The 20,309-nt window shown below is 35.5% G+C and overlaps 1 long non-coding RNA gene across 5 annotated transcripts in view; it reads right to left on the bottom strand.

The window, feature by feature from the left end:
* Positions 1 to 20,309, bottom strand: part of LOC140848003 (uncharacterized) — a 1,137,778-nt gene that overhangs the window by 956,951 nt on the left and 160,518 nt on the right. For 2 of the 5 annotated variants that reach the window (XR_012128539.1, XR_012128607.1), the window contains one exon: positions 15,791 to 16,420. The exons of the other annotated variants lie outside the window; for them this stretch is intronic. This is a non-coding gene — a long non-coding RNA (uncharacterized lncRNA). Of the gene's footprint in view, positions 1 to 15,790; positions 16,421 to 20,309 lie in introns of those variants that run through there. 5 annotated transcript variants of the gene reach the window in all.

Here is a 20,309-nt window from a genome sequence, read left to right as displayed (position 1 = left end):
AATTGAGGAACCTCTTAAGAGGGAGTTATTTTAGAAAGAGTTATGAATCATAGACCATGTAGAGGTAGTAATAATTTGATTTATTATTATTATTACAAATTATAATGATGACTAGCTTTCTATTGAGCCCTTACTAGGTATAAGATACTGTGCTAAATGCTTAATGTGTATTTTCTAATTTAATCTTTTCAAGAATCCTTTGAGGTATATCCAATTATCGACTCCAATTTCCAGATGAGAAACATAAAAATTAAAGATATTAAGTAACTAGACAGTTTTATACAAACAGTAAGTATTAGGAACTCTACATACATTAATTTTTACAATGATGTGAAATGTACTGATACATTGATTTTATTTTACTGTTTAAGAAAACAGACTTCAAATACTAATAGCTAATATTTATTAAAGAGCATCCTTGGTGCTTTATTTCTACCAGCTTGTTTAATCATGACCAATGCACTATGAAGCTGATACTATTATTGTTTCCATGGAAGATTACAAACAGAAACTGAAGAATCTGTCAATAAATACTAGCACTTGTGGTAGACAAATAATGACCCTCCAAAGACATGCATATCCTAATTCCCAGAACACGGCAATGTGTTAGTTTTTTGAGTGAAGGGGAAATAAGATTGCTAATCAGATGATTTTAAAATAGTGAGATTACCTGCAATTACCCAGGTAGTTCCAGTGTAATCACAGTGGTCCTTAGAAGTGAGGAAATAATTGAAAACTGGAACTAGGGAGATACCAGTGTGAGGACTTCATCTTCAATTGTTGGCTTTGTAGATGGAGGAAGGGGCTATGAGCCAAAGAAAATGGTAGTGTCCAGAAGCCAGAGAGGGCAAGGAAATGAATTTCCCATAGGAACTGCGGCAAGGAAAGCAGCCTGCCACAGCTCGATCCTACTCAGTAAGATCCACATCAGATTCCTGCTCTATAGAAATGTAAAATAATACATAGGGTTTTAAGCCACTAAATCTATACTGATTTGTCACAGCTGCCATAAAAAAACTAATACAACACTTTAGAACCATTTTGTTATTTAATCCTCACATCAGCCTTGCAATGTTGCCATTATTATTTCTATTTTACAAATAGGAGAATTGAAACTTTGATTTCTTAATTAACTTTTCCAGAGGCATTTACCTAGTAAACAAGAAACTGCTCTCCCTGATTCTGCAACTGCTGGGCACAAATCATATTTTGGGTGACCCAATAATTCTATCAAGTTTCTAAGAGACCTTTTAGTTGATTTATAATTGAGTATTTCAAAGCGATAAATAGTTCTCTAAATTCTTTAACTTTGCTCCCAACCATATCTCACATCAAACTGTAGAACTGTTGTTGTTCCTCAGAGATATGTTAAGAGCAGGAAGGATTTAAAGATAAATGCCTATTATATTACATTTTATCCTTTCCCCAAACCTCAAAATTTCAGTAAAATGTGGCATGTTCCAATGGTGTCTAAAAGAAGTAAAGGACTAGTAGAAATTCCTGTACAAGTCTAGTCTGCCCTAATACTCTGAATTGCTTCCTAGTGGCCAAATGAATCTTCAGTCTTGTCTAAGTACCTAAGTTATTACACCTGTGAGTTACCTGAACAGATGTGGGTCTCTGCCATACCACTGTTTCATTTTGTATATGCTTCAGAGCAATTTTGGAGTAATAAAAGAGTGAGGGAAACAAACTACTAACTTTTCCTGTGTTCATTAATTAGAAATTTCTTTTAAAGATGTTACAGTATCTTTAAAATGCATTCTTTCCTTCAGAGAATACAAGACTTATGATCCTTGTGGGACTGAAAAGAGAAATAAAAATACCTACATTTACATGACACTTCTATTCTTGCATAGGAAAAGGAAAAACATTGTTCTCTTTAGAAAAGCAGTGTGTATATTTATTCTTTTAGTGAACTAGTACCCAACCCAACCACCCACCATTTATCCATCCATCCTTCTCTTCAGTGCATATTTTATAAACTGACATATGCAAGTCACCTCATTTTCACTCTGGAAATACAGGTACAAAATATAAAGTGTGTAACCTTAAGGGGTTTGAAAACTATTATAATAGGTGAATTAATAATTGCACAGTGTATTAAATGATAATTAGAAAAATGTAAGTTTTGCTCAAAAAGTAGTTGTTACATATAGAAATGATATACATATAGAAATACACAAAGTACCTAAATAATTTAGAATTAGAGTAATAAAGTATCCTTTGAATGTGAAATCACTATAGCAATCCTACGAGATGAGAATGGAAATAGTCGCTTTACAGAAGAAGAAAAGAAGAATGATGACTCTTTGTCTGGAACAATAATAAAATTAACCAACTGCCATAAAAATCCTCTAGCTGTAGTTCTGAGTAAACTGGAGTGAGAATGCTCCATCTTATTTCTCCTACTGAGTACAGGTGTAAAACTTGGACAGAATGTGTGGAGTAGATATTTGGGGGTCTATGAAAAGCAAAATGTAGCTGGCATATTTGAAGTAGGAGGTCAGAATTCATAATACCAATGAACTAGTAATAAGGTGAGCATCTTTCCCCCCTGCAGTGTCCCCTTGCCTGAACTCAGTTCACCAAAACTGGGTACTGGAGAACAGAAAGAAGAAGCTCCAGGAAAAGCCCTCTATTTCTGGCTAAAGGAATGAAAAAGTGAATATCTAATTCCCATAAGAACTGTGAACATTCCTTTATTTTTTTCATTTGTTTTCTCATTCTCCTTTGCCCTAAGTCCTTTGCCCAAGGACCCAAGCAATCCCATAGCAACAACAGCATGGACAGGAGCTTGCAGAGGACAAACATCTGAGCAAGTGCGGCGGGTCAAGCTATGGCTCCAAGAGAGTGGGGCCAATCATTGCTACATTACTTTTTTCTCTGGTCTCCCCCTTTGCTTGGCTATAGATATGGACACAGTTATGGAAGTACATGACAGAGTAGTATAACTAGCCCCAGATTCCTAAACAGACAGAAAAGACAAGTTCTGGGGAACTGGAAAGTAATGGAGAGATTACAGAGAAAAGCTGGAAAAGCAATCCCATAAGGTTGTTTATGAAATCCTGAGTCTACACCCAATAAGTACATGAAAGGATTTGTGTTATGCAGCAAAGGAAAGGCTTTGAGAGCCAAATTAACAAATAGACCAATCCTCATGCCCCTAACTGAGTACTAGGTAATGCACAAACAGGACTGACCTGAACATCAGTATAAAGACTTTGGAAAATGAGCAGCCCACAGGAAGCAGCACAGGACTTGTGATCCAAACCTGACTACACTGACTACTTGATATAACAAATATATAAATATTCTCTATAGGATTTAAATAAGACCCAGAGTCTAATGACATAATATTCAATATATAGTTCAACATTAGTCAGTATATAAAAAATCAGAATACTCTTAACTCACATAAAAATAAGATAGATAGATGCCAAAGCTGAGATAACACAGATGTCACAAAGATACCAGCTCTTATAAAAATGCCAGCAAGTGGGATCACTGTTTATTCCAATAGAAAGATAAAACTTTTTGGTAGAATATGATTAAGAACAAAGTGGATATTTTAGAACTGAAAACTAAATGGATATTTTAGAACAAAAATGGGCTGAATAGGCTTGACTGCAGACTAGAGATGACAAAGAACAGAGTCAGTACACTTGTGGGTGGGCTGATGGAAATTATGCAATCTGAGGGGCAGAAAGAAAAAATACTGGAAAATGTGAAGAGTATCTCAGTAATATATAGGATAATAATAAAAAATCTAACATTTGTGCAACTGGAGTCTCAGAAGAGGAGGAGCAACACTGAACACATATTTGGTGAGTAAGAACAGTAGTGCTACAGATTCATGAACTTAAGCAAATGCCAAATGTCAAAGAAAAACCTGAAAAAATTTACATCAACAAGAAAATTGAAAGAAAAAAAGGCCTTGACAATTTCCTAATAAGAAAAAAGAATTTAAATTACTTCAGATTACTCATCAGAAACTATGGCAGGTTACATAAAATTATAGTATTATATAAGTATATTGGGATATACTTTAACATTTCAGAGGAGTAATTAAGGGTATGTGTGTTTGTGTGTGTGAAGGAAGGGAGGGGGAGAGAGAGAGAAAGAAAGAAAGAGAGAAAGAAAGAGAGAGAGAAAGAAAGAAAGAGAGAGAGAGAAAGAAAGAAAGAGAGAAAGAAAGAGAGAAAGAAAGAAAGAAAGAAAGAAAGAAAGAAAGAAAGAAAGAAAGAAAGAAAGAAAGAAAGAAAGAAAGAAAGAAAGAAAGAAAGAAAGAAAGAAAAGGAGAAAGAGAAAGAAAGAAAGAAAAGGAGAAAGAGAAAGAAAGAAAGAAAGAAAGAAAAGGAGGAAGAAAGAAAGAAAGAAAGAAAGAAAGAAGAAAGAAAGAAAGAAAGAAAGAAAGAAAGAAAGAAAGAAAGGAGAAAGAGAAAGAAAGAGAAAGAGAAAGAAAAAGCAATCAGGATAATATGGGAATATAAGTGAAGGATATATGGTGTGCTTTGAACTATTTTTATTGTTGGACCTTGTTATGGTCATTTAGTAGACATAGCAAGATGAAAACCAGATTGAAGTATGCCTTAAAAAAAAATGGAAGTTGAGGGACGGAGCCAAGATGGCGGTGTGAGTAGAGCAGCAGAAATCTCCTCCTAAAACCACATATATTTTTGAAAATACAACAAATACAACTATTCCTAAAAGAGAGACCAGAAGATACAGGACAACAGCCAGACCACATCCACACCTGCGAGAACCCAGCGCCTGGTGAAAGGGGTAAGACACAAGCCGCAGCCCAGTGGGACCTGAGCACCCCTCACCCCAGCTCCCGGCGGGAGGAGAGGAGTTGGAGCAGGAGGGAGAGGGAGCCCAGGACGGCTAAATACCCAGCCCTAGTCATCTGTACTGGGAGCACAGACACACAGTGTGCGGTGTGCTGGATACTAGGGAAATGGAACAGTAAAACCTGTGAGCGGGTCCCCGCAGCCCGTGCCCCTGGGACAAAAGAAAAGTGAGTGCCTTTTGAAAGTCTTAAAGGGATAGGAGCCTCACAGCTGGATGGAAGCGTACCGGGACACTTAGCCCAACATCTGGGAATTCTGGGGAACTCCAGATGCTGCAACCCCTGGGCATCAGCGCAGCTCTGAGGCCCCTCACGGAGATAAACAGCCTCCTGCCCATTCCCCTTCCAGCACAGCCCTGCCATAGCGGAGCAGCAGCCTGAGACTGGCTACGCCCACAGCAGCCACGCACTCTCCGCCATAGCCTGGGCCATACTCAGAGACCTCCTCAGTGCACAGTTGCCCAGCACAAGCCACTAGGGGTCACCGTTCTCACAGGAGAGAAATGCAATGAGCAGGCGGGAAGGGACTTTGTTCACCCAGCTGACACCATGCCAACTGCCCATGACTACCTCTATCACCATGAAAAGGCAGAAGAATTTGATACAGACCAGAATCACACAGACATCCCCTGAGAGGGAACCTGGGGAGATAGATTTAACCAATATTCCTGAAAAAGAATTCAAAATAAAGGTCATAAACATGCTTATGGAGCTGCAGAGAAAACTGCAAGAGCTAACAGATAAAGTTGGGAGGGAGAATATAGAAATAAAACAATCTCTGGAAGGACTTAAAAGCAGAATGGATGAGGTACAAGAGGCCGTTAATGGAATAAAAATCAGAGAACAGGAACACAGAGAAGCTGACACAGAGAAACATAAAAGGATCTCCAGGAATGAAAGAATATTAAGAGAACTGTGTGACCAATTGAAATGGAACAATACCCGTATTATAGGGGTACCAGAAAAAGAAGAGAGAGAAAAAAGGGATAGAAAGTGTATTTGAAGAAGTAATTGCTGAAAACTTCCCCAAACTGGGGGAAGAAATGGTCACTCAGACCACAGAAGCACACAGAACTCCCAACAGAAGGGACCCAAGGACGACAACACCAAGACATATAATAATTAAAATGGCAAAGATCAAAGACAAGGACAGAGTATTAAAGGCAGCCAGAGAGAGAAAAAAGGTCACCTACAAAGGAAAACCCATCAGGCTATCATCAGACTTCTCAACAGAAACATTACAGGCCAGAAGAGAATGGCATGATATATTTAATGCAATAAAACAGAAAGGCCTTGAACCAAGAATACTGTATTCAGCATGATTATCATTTAAATATGAAGGAGGGATTAAACAATTCGAAAACAAGCAAAAGTTGAGGGAATTTGCCTCCCACAAAGCACATCTGCAGGGTATTTTAGAGCGACTGCTCTAGATGGAAGCACTCCTGAGGCTAAATAGATGTCACCAGAGAAAATAAAATCACAGCAAAAAAAGCAGACCGAACAAATACTAACTAAAGGCAACAAATAAAATCAACTACACACAAAAGAGCACGAAATAAAACACCTAACATATAAAGAATGGAGGAGGAGGAATAAGAAGGGAGAGAAATAAAAAATCATCACACTGTGTTTATAATACCTCCATAAGCGAGTTAAGTTAGACAGTAAGATACTAAAGAAGCTAACCTTGAACCTTTGGTAACCACGAATCTAAAGCCTGCAATGGCAATAAGTACATATCTTTCAATAATCACCCTAAATGTAAATGGACTGAATTCACCAATCAAAAGACACAGAGAAATAGAATGGATAAAAAAGCGAGACCCATCTATATGCTGCTTACAAGAAACTCACCTCAAACCCAAAGACATGCACAGACTAAAAGTCAAGGGATGGGAAAGGATATTTCATACAAACAACAAGGAGAAAAAAGCAGGTGTTGCAGTAATAGTATCAGACAAAATAGACTTCAAAACAAAGAAAGTAATAAGAGATAAAGAAGGACAATACATAATGATAAAGGGCTCAGTCCAACAAGAGGATATAACCATTATAAATAGATATGCACCCAATACAGGAGCACCAACATACATGAAACAAATACTAACAGAATTAAAGGAGGAAATAGAAGGCAATGCATTCATTTTAGGAGACTTCAACACACCATTCACTGCAAAGGTCAGATCCACCAGACAGAAAATAAGTAACGACATAGAGGCACTGAACAACACACTAGAACAGATGGACCTAATAGACATCTATAGAACTCTACATCCAAAAGCAACAGGATACACATTCTTCTCAAGTGCACATGGAACATTCTCCAGAATAGACCACATACTAGGCCACAAAAACAGCCTCAGTAAATTTAAAAAGATTGAAATCCTACCAACCAACATCTCAGACCACAAAGGTATAAAACTAGAACTAAATTGTACAAAGACAACAAAAAGGCTCACAAACACATGGAGACTTAATAACATGCTCCTAAATAATCAATGGATCAATGACCAAATTAAAATACAGATCAAGAAATATATGGAAACGAATTACAACAACACAATGCCGCAACTTCTGTGGGATGCAGCGAAAGCAGCTTTAAGAGGAAAGTATATAGCAATCTAGGCATATTTAAAGAAGGAAGAACAATCCCAAATGAATAGTCTAAAGTCACAATTATCGAAATTGGAAAAAGAAGAACAAATGAGGCCTAAAGTCAGCAGAAGGAGGGACATATTAAAGATCAGAAAAGAAATAAATAAAATTGAGAAGAATAAAATAGAAAAAAATCAGTGAAACCAAGAGCTGGTTCTTTGAGAAAATAAACAAAATAGATAAACATCCAGCCAGACTTATTAAGAGAAAAAGAGAGTCAACACACATCAACAGAATCAGAAATGAGAAAGGAAAAATCACGACAGACCGCACGGAAATACAAAGAATTATTAGAGTATACTAAGAAAACCTATATGCTAACAAGCTGGAAAACTTAGAAGAAATGGACAACTTCCTAGAAAAATACAACCTTCCAAGACTGACCAAGGAAGAAACACAAAATCTAAAGAGACCAATTACCAGCAATGAAATTGAAGAGATAATCAAAAAACTACCCAAGAGCAAAACCCCAGGGCCAGATGGATTTTTTCCAGATTTTATCAGATATACAGAGAAGACATAATACCCATTCTCCTTAAAGTTTTCCAAAAAATAGAAGAGGAGGGAATACTCCCAAACTAATTTCATGAAGCTAGCATCACCCTAATACCAAAACCAGGCAAAGACCCCAACAAAAAAGAAATTTACAGACCAATATCCCAGATGAATGTAGATGCAAAAATACTCAGCAAAATATTAGCAAACCGAATTCAAAAATACATCAAGAGGATCATACACCATTACCAAGTGGAATTCATCTCAGGGATGCAAGGAGGTACAACATTTGAAAATCCATCAACATCATCCACCACATAAACAAAAAGAAGGACAAAAATCACATGATCATGTCCAAAGAGCATTCGACAAAATTCAACATCCATTCATGATAAAAACTCTCAACAAAATGGGTATAGAGGGCAAGTACCTCAACATAATAAAGGCTATATATGGTAAAACCACAGCCAACATCATATTGAACAGTGAGAAGCTGAAAGCTTTTCCTCTGAGATCAGGAACAAGACAGGGATTCCCACACTTCCCACTATTATTCAACATAGTACTGGAGGTTCTAGCCATGGCAATTAGACAAAACAAAGAAACACAAGGAATCCAAATAGGTAAAGAAGAAATTAAATGGTCACTATTTGCAGATGACATGATATTATACATAAAAAATCCTAAAGACTCCACTCCAAAACTACTAGAACCAATACTGGAATACAGCAAATTTGCAGGATAGAAAATTAATACACAGAAATCTGTGGCTTTCCTATATACTAACAATGAAATTACAGAAAGAGAAATCAGGAAAACAATTCCATTCACAATTGCATCAAAAAGAATAAAGTACCTAGGAATAAACCTAACTAAGGAAGTGAAAGACCTATACCTTGAAAACTACAAGATACTCTTAAGAGAAATTAAAGAGGACACTAACCAATGGAAACTCATCCCATGCTCTTGGCTAGGAAGAATTAATATTGTCAAAATGGCCATCCTGAACAAAGCAATCTACAGATTTAATGCAATCCCTATCAAACTACCTACTGCATTCTTCAAAGAACTTTAACAAATGGTTCAAAAATTCGTATGGAAACACCAAAGACCCTGAATAGCCAAAGCAATCTGGAGAAGGAAGAATAAAGTGGGGAGGATCTCGCTCCCCAACTTTAAGCTCTATTACCAAGCTGCATTAATCAAGACAATTTGGTACTGTCACAAGAACAGAGCCACAGACCAGTGGAACAGAATAGAGACTCCAGTCATTAACCCAAACATATATGGTCAATTAATATACGATAAAGGAGCCATGGACATACAACGGGGAAATGACAGCCTCTTCAACCGTTGGTGTTGGCAAAACTGGACAGCTACATGTAAGAGAATGAAACTGGATCACTGTCTAACCCCATACCCAAAAGTAAATTTGAAATGGATCAAAGAAATGAATGTAGGTTATGAAACCATAAAACTCTTAGAAAAAAACATAGGTAAAAATCTCTTAGACATAAACATGAGTGACTTTTTCATGAACATATCTCCCTGGGCAAGGGAAACAAAAGCAAAAATGAACAAGCGGGACTATATCAAGCTGAAAAGCTTCTGTACAGCAAAGGACACCATCAATAGAACAAAAAGGCATCCTACAGTATGGGAGAATATATTCATAAATGACAGATCTGATAAAGGGTTGACATCCAAAATATATAAAGAACTCACACACCTCAAGAAACAAAAAGCAAATAATCCAATTAAAAAATGGGCAGAGGAGCTGAACAGACAGTTCTCCAAAGAAGAATTTCAGATGGCCAACAGACACATGAAAAGATGCTCCACATCACTAGTTAACAGAGAAAAGCAAATTAAAACCACAATGAGATATCACCTCACATCAGTAAGGATGGCCACCATCCAAAAGACAAACAACAACAAATGCTGGTGAGGTTGTGGAGAAAGGGGAACCCTCCTACACTGCTGGTGGGAATGCAAAATAGTTCAACCATTGTGGAAAGCAGTATGGAGGTTCCTCAAAAAGCTCAAAATAGAAATACCATTTGACCCAGAATTCCACTTCTAGGAATTTATCCTAAGAATGTGGCAGCCCAGTTCGAAAAAGACAGATGCACCACTCTGTTTATTGTAGCACTATTTACAATAGCCAAGAAATGGAAGCAACCTAAGTGTCCATCAGTAGATGAATGGATAAAGAAGATGTGGTACATATATACAATGGAATATTATTCAGCCATAAGAAGAAAACAAATCCTACCATTTGCAACAACATGGATGGAGCTAGAGTGTATTATGCTCAGTGAAATAAGCCAGGTGGAGAAAGACAAGTACTAAATGATTTCACTCATATGTGGAGTATAAGAACAAAGAGAAACTGAAGGAACAAAACAGCAGCAGAATTACAGAACCCAAGAATGGACTAACAGTTACCAAAGGGAAAGGGACTGGAGAGGATGGCTGGGAAGTGAGGGATAAGGGGTGGCAGGGAAAGAAAGGGGGCATTACGATTAGCATGTATAATGTGGGGGGAGACACGGGAGAGCTGTGCAACACAGAGAAAACAAGTAGTGATTCTACAGCATCTTACTAAGCCTATGCACAGTGACTGTGATGTATATGTGGGTATGTGGGGGGAACTTGGTGATGGGGTGTCTAGTAAATATAATGTTCCTCATGTAATTGTTGACTAATGATACCAAAATTTTTTTTAAAAGTGCATGAAAAAAAAAGTAACTGTAAAAAAAAATGGAAGTTGAGGAAGTAGAAACCTTAAATGTATTTTTCAAGGAGTTTTGCTGCACAATAGAGCACAGAAAAGGATTTTTGCTGGTAGGAGGAAGTAGAATTAAGATGAGTTTTCATTAAAAATGGGAATAAAAGCAGTATATTATAGGTAGATGATTATTTGGATAATTAAAAGTTATAATGTATGGAAGTGAAACATAGCGAATGGATGTCTTTGAATAGCCATGAGGTGATAGAATCTATTGTGCATGTGGAGAATGGGAATTAGATATGACACCTATGTTTAACTGATGGTTAAAGGAGAAAAGACAAAGTAAGTGGTGTAAATGGGGCTGAGTGGGTGCTCAATGCGTTGATGGAAGCTTGTGAAAGTTCTGTGCCTACCATGGGTTAACCACCTGAATAGGTGCCAAAGATATAAACATGGACATGAAATAAACCCTGCACTTGAAGAGTTTGCAGTCTAGGGGAAGAGAACAACAAGAAAAACACAGGCCATTTCAATATGCATAGTGCTGCATTATGAGTCAGGAAATGCTTCACAAAGGAAAAATGATCTCAATGGAGTTACTGAGACTATGGAGGCAGCAGCCAGGGTAAGACACATGGGATCAAAGCTCTTAGCAGAGGCCTAGAAAAAAGAGCATATATGATGTGATATTGCTTGTCACTCAATATTTTGAGAACATGGCCTTTGAGGTGGTTTGTACATAGCATGAGATAAGGCAGGAGAGATAAGCAAAGGTAATATAATACATATCCTTCTCTACCATGTTAAAGAGTCTGACCATTATTTTCAATACAGTGGATGGCCATTTAAAAGACTTGTAAGTGGACAACATGATCACTTTGCTTCTTAAAAGTCTACGCTTGCTGCTGTTTTGTGTGGCATAATGAAAATAGCTGACTATTGAGTGTTGGCTTTTGCTAGGCAATGTACAAGGCTCCAAATATTTATCATTGAGCCCTGTGAAGGAGGTGCTGTTACCTCTCATATTTTATAGCGAAGTTAGCAAATGAACAAGTAATTTACTGAAGGCCTATGATATACTACACACTACTTTAGGTACTAGGGATAGAGTTGTGAACAAGGCAGGGTGAGTTTCTGTCTTTATGGTAAAAAAAGAAAAAGTATTAATAATAAGCAAGTAAATTTCTGAAGCTGCTATTTGCAATGAACAAGATAAAAAAGAATATTTCTAGAGTGAATGAGAGTGGAGGTGAAAGCTTTTTGAGTTTGGGTCATCAAAATATCTCTGAACTGGCATTTAAGTTGAATCTGAACTATTCAAACATTAATTCAACAAATATCTGTTGAGGGCCTGCTGTATGCCAGGCACCCTTGTAGATGCTAGAGAGACAGCAGTAAAACATAATAACACCTATTCTACTAAAATTTACATACTTTTAGGGAAATAGTGCAAAAGGAAAATCAAGAATATTAAAAGGGAAAATATTCTAAACAGGAAAAAAACTAAGGCTCAATGAGATTAACCAAACACTGAAAGCATGACAGGTTAGGGGTCAGATCTTTGAGATACTAATGAGGCTAAAGAACAGATTTAGGGTAAGTCATTAATAAAGAAGCAAAGGGACCATAAAAGGAGGTTCAGAAAAAGACATGTCAGAATATAAGATTTCAATAGTAAAGCAGACATCTAGAGAATCATTATGAATATGAAACTGGATGGAGGGGAATATGATTAGGGATGAACATGGAAAAGAACTAAGATGCCACAGTGGCTGCTCAAAAGCATGTAGTACAAAAAGGATGATAGCTGGGCTGAAATAGTCATATCGGTTGCAAAAGCCTTCACCAAATGAGGAGCAATGTCCATAACAAGATGTAGAGAGGAAAGAGGATGGCAATAATTCCCAAAGGAACTGGAGATGTTCCAGAAGGGTAGAGGAGTAGATGATGTCTTGGCACATTAAAGAGCAATGTCCTTAATGATAGCCAGTTTCCAGGTCATGGATATGGTGACCATTTAATTTGTCACACAAATAGGGGAGCTTTCTTGAATGAAAAGGAGAATTAGTAATAGTATGCTGAGATACCAGGCATGAACAAACTATCCTGGGCAACTCGGGATGTTTATTCACCCTAATCACAGAGTGGAGGGAACATCCAGTGAGTATGTTGAATAACTGAAGGTGTGTTTACTTATGAACATTTTTAAATTACTAAATAGAATATTTGTAAATTTTATTACAGATATTTTTTCAATATCTGTGTCAACAGAAAACAACAGCTTTGTCCAAGCTGCCATCTTTCAATGAAGTCATAGATACAGTAGAGCCTAAGACACACAGATATATGCAATATAGATGCATAATTTTAAAAAGAAGTTTGCAACTTGCAATATAAATCAGCAAAATAGTATGTTTGGAATTTTAGCTATATTGAATGACTTAAGATAAAAACATGAAACCAAGGACTTGCAAACATTTAAGATACCACATGAGGTAATATAACAGGTTATAGGCATGTGAGTTAGATAGGAGATTTAAATTTTTTGGTTGGAAGCAACATGCTGGGTCTATTCATAACCATCAATAATAACAGGTTGTTGATTTATTTCTTTTATTTAAAAACATTTTTTAAAATAATATTAACCAGTGAGTTTACTTTTTGTTTAATTCTCTTAAATTCCATTTTAAAACAAAAGAAAGATATTTAAGACAAGGCTGTAGACTCTTTCCAAACTTTTTGGTATTGCTGATGTATCCAGAAACCAGGATTAATGAGAAAATATTTGCAGCCACCAGAAGTTACATGCTATTCTGTGATATGTTAAGCTTCACAACCCATTTGAGGCCATTTAAATGGTAACAGAGTGAAGCTGAGTCGATAGGCTGTTAAAAATTCTTCATTAACTCTTCATTCTTTAGCAATGGCTTCTTTCATTGGCTATTTCAGAGCGTATTTCTTCAGTGCATTAGATTTTCTATCTCACTACTTAGGCTGCGAGTTGATTGGGAACAAAAGAAAAAAAGAAATACAACCCCCAATTGTGAAAGGAGAAAAGGATTGTAATCTATCTTCCTCAGTCGCAATTTCTGAAGAAAGGTCAAAAAATTTCATTTGTTTTCTCTCTCCTTTTTGTTTAAAACTTCAACATTTCCCCTCACAGATTCACCATCCAACTAGTTTTGTTCTCTTTTTATTTTTTAACTTAGTATTTACCTTCACATGTATGTATGTATGTATGTATGTATGTATGTATGTATGTATGTGTGTATGTGTGTGTGTGTATATATATATATATATATATATATATATATATATATATACACCTTCCTATATTTGTAGGTTAGTTCTAGTTTTTGCCAGGTATCTCAGCACATGATCAATAATTCTCCCTTTCATTCATACAGAAAGCATCCCTATTTGTATGATGACATATATCATGTATATAATATATATATGTATCACTTATTATGATTATTGTTTATTATTTCTTGTTTTTCTACTATAATTTAACTTTCTTGAGGGCAAGGGTCATTGTCTATTTTGTTTACCAATGTTCCCAAGTATCTAGGACTATTCTTCACATCAAGTAGGCACTAAACAGATATATGTTGAAAAAATAACTTTTTTGTAAAATCACAAAATTGCATATATGACCTATGACAATATATGACAAATCGATAGATCAGTGAATGTTTTAAGAATGGGCTGGAATCAGATGAGTTAAAGGATCTATAGGAATATATCTTTTTCTTAAATGGATGTATAAAAACAATAGATAGGGTGTTTGGTTATAGGGGTGACAGGTTTTCCCTACATGTGGAGTGGGCACATGAGAGAAGATAAAATCCTATTATGATAGGTGGGCCCATAAAAAAAGGGTTCATGAAAAAGATAATTTAAAATGCTGCTATTACCCCCAACCACACCAATCAAATTTCATACAACAAAATTCCAGTGCAGCTAAATAATATGGATTATGTTTAATAATTCTTCATAATTGTATGGATGTCAACTACACTTGTTATGCAGCTAATATAAGTTCAGAACTGAGTTAATATTGAGCAAACAGTGTGGGCATTATTGGTTTCCATCCTCAAAACTTACATTTTCAGGGCAGGCATCACAACTTCATAAACAGTAAATACTTGGTAAAGAAGAGAGGGGAACGATTGAGGTTTAGAATTGAATGGACAGTAAATAAGGACACATTGACTTAAGAATAATGATATAGGTAAGTTGAGAGTGACGTAAACTTAAAATGCATCTACCTGGAGGAATCTAGTAAATGAAAATACAATTTGAAACTGAAACACACTAAAATAGTTAACAGTTCAGCTCATAAGTATGAGTAATATTGCTTGGAGAAGACATAAATCAGATGTTTATGAAAGAGAGGATCTAAACATAAAGACAGGATTACAACCAGATTTTTAAGGGGAAGAAAAGAGCAATTAACAGTGTTAGACTATTAACTGAAATAGAATAGAGATTATAAATAGCATGTTAGCTTTAAGGGTTGGTCACTTCCTGATGACTTTTATAGTAATCTTTTCATCAGATGAACTGCAAAAGGAAAACTGACATTTCTAATGATAGACCTGATATGTGGGTTCAGTGGATACATAGGTCCGTGAAATGGGCTTTATATGTTATTTTACTAGCGAATACTTCAATTGTGCTCTGGCGCAACCTAAACACTTAGAGAAATAGGGGTCTTGAAGAGTTAATGCACTTCCCTAAGCACCTGAGTGATAAACTCAGTGGGGAAAACAAGATACCATATGTCTACTCGGGAAATTTATAATGCACATAATTACTCACATTACATTGTCACATTTGAATTATTTCTCAATAACAAGTCTAATTAATAGGCCTCCCCTAATATAGCATTATCTAAAGAATAAAGCCTAAGTAGAATGATCAGTACAAAGAAAAAAACAACTTTCAAATTCTACTTCAAAGTTAACATAACAGAATGAAGAGCAATGAGCAATATTTGACACAAAAATCAAGAAGATTATAAGTAATAAAGTACACATTTGAATTGCAAGTGAAACCATTTGTTTTATTTTAGAAACAAAGGTCCATTTTTTAAATCATATTCCTAAACTCTCCTTTGTTTTTACTTTCTTGCAGTTCCACAATTCAGTTTTTTTTAATGTAATGATATTTAAATTTAATTTTCTAAATTTCCATGAACACAAATGAAATAAAGCAGATTGTCCTGATATATTTTTTTCTTCACCTTTTCAAATTTGAATTAATGTATATTAGGTGAAAGACACAGACAAAGATTGTTAGTGGAACTCATGGGGCCTCTTTTTTCTGGTATTGAATTCTGGCAAACAGATTGCTGCCGCTCTGACAGCAAAAATAGCAGATGGGATTAATTAACTGGGTGACAACTCTTCAGACCTACCTAAATTAATATTTTTCTCCAAACAATGTATTCTGATTATCATAAAACTAAGCGATGTTTATGGAAGTAGATTTTGGTCCCAGTGATTTTCAAAATGTATTAGGAGCTATTTTTTTTTTTACCCTTATAGGAGCTGGCTTACTCTGTTATTTGCGTGTTAATCTTTCTAATCATTCTCTTGAAGGAAGCAATCACATCCACAGAAGTACATGTTGTTTGTAATGCTGGAGTTTGTCCTGGCCTAAGACACTCTTTTCCTCTGCAGGAGTAAAAAGTGCAGGAGATTAATTCACTCACAGAATTTCTGTTCAAACCCAAACCTCCAAGGAGCAATTAATTATCTTTTGTATGAAAACATGCTCTTTTTCTCTCTCTCTCTCTCTATATATATAAATAATATATACATATGTATATATCTATATAAGCATATATAAAAATGGTCCTAAAAAGAAAATCCCATATTTCATAGTATAAGTGCATGTGTTTGTGTGTGGAAAAATATATTTCATACAGTATATATGTAAATACATGTACAGTTGACCCTTGAACAATGTGGTGATTAGGGGCACTGACTCCCTACCCCATGCAATAGAAAATCCACATGTGACTTTTGACTTCCCAAAACTTAACTACTTATAGCCTACTGTTAACTTTGTGTGGTAAATGATAAGATACATGAGTATCTACATATATTCTATGCATTCGTGACATACCTTTTTCTTAATTTTTTCTAGGCTAGAGTGTTTCTAGGCTACACAGTTCATCTGCAAGTTTTTTTAAACTGTCACAAATCTCCAAAAATTTTTCCAATATATTTATTGAAAAAAATCCACATATCCACACACTTCAATCCCACGTTGTTCAAGGATTAACTGTATCTGTATGTATACACATAGGTATATATTTATATTCTATGAAATATAGTCTATGATATGTATTTTACTCACATATATTTATGTTCTATGAGAGAAGGAATTTTCTTTTGAGAGCCGTTTACAAGAGCACGAGTTCAGATAATGCCTCACATAGGATTACAAACACTAGCATAACACTCCTCAGTAGGGCTCATAACGTAGTTTGGGGCCTTCTCATGTCTGACAATGAGAAAAGTGTATGTAAGGATACCATTTTGGGGGGCTTCCTTAGTAATTGTTTTGTGTGCTGTACTATTTGGCATTTTGAACTCTATTTATCTTGAGAAACCCTAACATAAAAAGAATCATGAACCTGTTATCCAATTTATTGTATAAGTACTGTTGAGGACTTCCCTCTATTGTAGTGACCTATGAAGCCAAGTGGGAAAAATTTTCTTTAAAGCCAAGAAAAAGCTTTGTGTAGTCTATGAGAAATGACATTTAAGTGATGGATTAGATTTCCCTTTATGCTTTGATGGTCAATAAGTGTATTACTATATTTGTTGCTAATTTTTATGATGTTTAGAAACTTTGGCTTATCTGCATTCTAATTTTTCCATTGTTATTGAGTTCCTATTCTTAATTACAGTGCTATTTGATGACATTTTTCTAAAATTATATAGATATACATGTATGTATACTCATACATATTCATACACTTACATATACACATACATAATAGATTCACACGTATGTATTTCTATCAATTTCAATTTATGAATGACTTAATCTACAGGTAATCCTACGTAGATGAGGTCTGGTACAACAAGAAAAAACAAAAAACAGAACTTTGGGTCTCAAAATAAACCATTTAAGAGGAGATCCCTTACCATTTATTAATTATAAGTTAAGACAAATAATTACTTTCGTGTTTTTCCCTTTCCTTCCTTCCTCCTTTCCTTTGCTCCTTTTTTTGTGTGTGTGTTTGCAAATGGCCCTGAGGTGACCACGTTCTTTCTTCATGTGCTATACTCTCTCCTTAAAGTTAGATTTAAATGCAGATTGATAGCTATAGCTAATTTTATTACAAAGGCAGGATTCACGACGATTAAACTAAATGGAGATAGAGGAAGACAAGGAGTATGGAAAAAGGAAGCTTTTATTTTTCTTTAATCTAATCTGTAACAAGAACACCTAGAAGAGTTTCCTAAAGTGTTGTGTACCAAAGAGACAGTTTATTAAAGATTGTTTTTCAGAATAAGCTATTTTGTATCATGGTCTTTACTTCAGAACTCTCTATTAACTAATTCAGGCCCCAAGAGTGCTATTATGCAAACGGATGCTTTAGTCAACCAAAGAAAAAAACAAATGTTACAGAATACCTACTCTAAATAACCTTAGCTAAAAATTCTTATTTTTCTTCTGCTTAATATCTTATTAAAGTTTTTATGTTTTAAAATATTACAATTTCCTCCTACTTCTATCATTTTTGAGGAGATCCATTAATAAGGGGTAAGATAGTGAAAGAGGAATAAGAGACTATTTTAAAAGAAACATAAAGCACAGGTTCTTTCTGGGTCAATCTCAGCTTCTATGGACATCAGTTTTCATTCTGGCTGGGTAGTTTCTACTGTCACTGCATTTCAGATAGTACCTGTTCTAAACTATTTTAAAATACATAATGTGTCTTTAAATGATTATGGTACATAAAATGCTCTATAGTTTAATGAAAATTCAAAACCAGATTTTTTAAACTTAAAATAATACAATAATATTTGACTTTTACCAACAAAATTAGCCTTATCATATGCTGAGTTTTCCATGTTGAGGGACCAACAATATCTCCCATTATTAGTGATGTCTTGGTTAAGATGGAGTTTGTCGGTAAAATTGCAATATTTCCAGAATCTCTCACCTGGCCTTAGTCCATCTCCATATCAATAGGTGTCTAGGTGTTTATAAGGTGTGGAGAGAAGTAGTCCATCTCCATATCAATAGGTTTTTATAAGGGGCAGGTGGAGAGGCCAGCACTCCAGGACAGGGGAAAGAGAGAGAGAGAAAGAGAGAGAGAGAGAGAGAGAGAGAGAGAGAGAGAGAGATAAAGGCTTTGTCCCCATCTATTTTTATCCCTAGATTGATTTTGGTTTCACAGATATATTTGCCCCAGTCTGGGAACGCACTTTCCCTCTGGAGTTACACAGTTTTCTACTCTGTAAAATTATGCTGCACTTTTTATTTATTTATTTATTTATTTATTTATTTATTTATTTATTTATTTATTTATTTATTTATATCAGTGTGGACTAATGGATATTTATTTCACTCAATTATGTTTAATCCATCACTATTTGATGCTTAGATTGTCTCAGATATGGTCAGAGAAAGCACTTTCAAAATGGCTCTTGTAAACACCTATTTTTTACTTGCCCAGCCCTGTACTCTCCTACAAATTTCTCAAAATTGTTATTTTCCCAGTTCTTCTACTTATTAAATATGAGTAGCCATACTTTTGCAATAGAAAACTGAGAAACTGGACATGGTTTGTTGTTCTATGAATGGGCATGTGACCCAAACTAGCCAATTAAAGTCACCTCCACACATACCACTGGCTAATTTGTCAAAGGGGGTGCAGCTAACTCTAGCTGGGCCAATGGAATCCTGCTCAGTATTTGGAAATGAAATCAAATGATTCTGATTTTTAATCTGGCTAGTCCTTTGAGTAGAAGACAAATTAACTTTTGAGTTGTGGGTGGCATAACCTTTGAACACAGTTAATTTGCTTTTGTCACAGTGGATACTCAACGACAGTTATCTCAATATTTCTTTATTCCTTGCTTCCAAGAAAGACATAGGCTGGCAGAAGACTTTCAGTCAGTGATCCTTTGCCTTTAAATCATAAAGAACCTCAACTTTCCTTACAAATGTCCCTTTGGTAATAATCCTTATAATTTCTAGCCCATCCATTCCTACTCCAGTCCTTAATGCTAGTATAAAAACTGCTGCATATTTCTCCCTCTAACCAAAAATTTCATCCATTCTTCTTGTTTGTCTGATTTAGAATAGTCTTCTTTATGTCTTATGCTCTGAGGAAGAGAAAAGCAAATCAGACTGAAGTCCAGTCTAACACTTGGGCCAGGGAAAGAGTTTATACTCTTTGCTAAAACAAATATCAGTATTCAGGGAGAAAATGAGATGGCAGTGACCCTCCATAAGAGATAAAGGGCATTATGGGGTTCTGATTTACATATCTTATGTGAGTATGTAAATTATAAAAGCTATATATAGACTACTGAG

This window comes from Manis javanica, chromosome 1 (genome assembly GCF_040802235.1).
Source record: "Manis javanica isolate MJ-LG chromosome 1, MJ_LKY, whole genome shotgun sequence".
Taxonomy (NCBI): Eukaryota; Metazoa; Chordata; class Mammalia; order Pholidota; family Manidae; genus Manis; species Manis javanica.
The sequence above is the reverse complement of the archived record's forward strand: the minus strand, read 5'-3'. Positions and strand labels throughout refer to the sequence as shown.